This window comes from Mizuhopecten yessoensis, unplaced genomic scaffold, assembly GCF_002113885.1.
Source record: "Mizuhopecten yessoensis strain PY_sf001 unplaced genomic scaffold, ASM211388v2 scaffold716339, whole genome shotgun sequence".
Classification (NCBI taxonomy): Eukaryota; Metazoa; Mollusca; class Bivalvia; order Pectinida; family Pectinidae; genus Mizuhopecten; species Mizuhopecten yessoensis.
This window is the reverse complement of record NW_018480067.1, coordinates 31614-32789: the sequence shown is the minus strand read 5'-3', so window position 1 is coordinate 32789 and position 1176 is coordinate 31614.

Here is a 1176-nt window from a genome sequence, read left to right as displayed (position 1 = left end):
ACTATTTTTGTTGACCTTTGTCCATGGAAGGTCCCTGCAAAATTTCATTGAAATTGGTTCAGGGGTTTTGGAGAAGAAGTCGAAAATGTAAATTGTTTACGGACGCACGACGGACGACGACGGACAAAAGCGATCGCAATAGGTCACTTGAGACTTTGTCTCAGGTGACCTAAAAACCCACAAAAATGACGGTTTACACATACATGGACGTAACAGCACTCCTCCCATGGGCCTACTGAGTGTTCCCCACACCAGCAGCTAGGCCTCAGGGTATTTAAATAACAGGCATACAGCTGGCCTTGTGGTAATGACCTTTCCCTTGTTTAAGGTATAAACAACGTTAGTGTCCGTTATAAAGGTTGTTAGGGCAACATGACCACCCGCTGACAGATACATTTCTTTCAATATGATATCTATATACCTGAGAATCTAGGCAGTGATAATGCATTGACCATTCACCTGTGGTCACATTGGATTCTGATGTGCTGTACCTGATCAAGGTCACATTCTGTGATTTCAAGGCGATTAAGTCCATGTCAATTAATCCAGTTCATTGTCTATCCGTAGACAGGTAAATCAGTTCAAGGTAAAAACCTACAGGTAAGATACTTTGGAATGACAGCCCCAGGCACAATTTCATTTCACAACAGTGCCTTAACCAAGTAAAACTAATATTTAACTTGGAATTCCTAATTTAATAAAAAAAAAAAATGTCCCTTATTAGGATATTTAACTTCTCACGTAGATGATTTGTTTTAAAACTAATCTTTTTTTTAAAATAATCTATCATGAGTTCTGTTATCAAGGAGTAAGGTTGAATACAAACCCTAATACGTAACAAACTTTTCATATCAGATTATTGAAAATGATGATATTTTTCAGTAATCATTAAAAAAAAATCATTATGAAGATAACTTTATTGTCATCATGTGACTGAGTTCCTGAGAAAATAGTGTGATTCCTTGTTGTCTATAGTTTGTTTGTTTGTTTGTTTGTTTGTTTGATTTTGTTTAACGTCCTATTAACAGCTAAGGTCATTTAAGGACGGCCTCCCCTGTGTGCAAGATGCATGCGTGTAGTGTATGTGTGTGTATTTTGGGAGGCTGCGATATGTTCGTGTTTGTCTCCTTGTGATAGCGCGGAACTGATGCCGACTTTATAGTGCTACCTCACTGA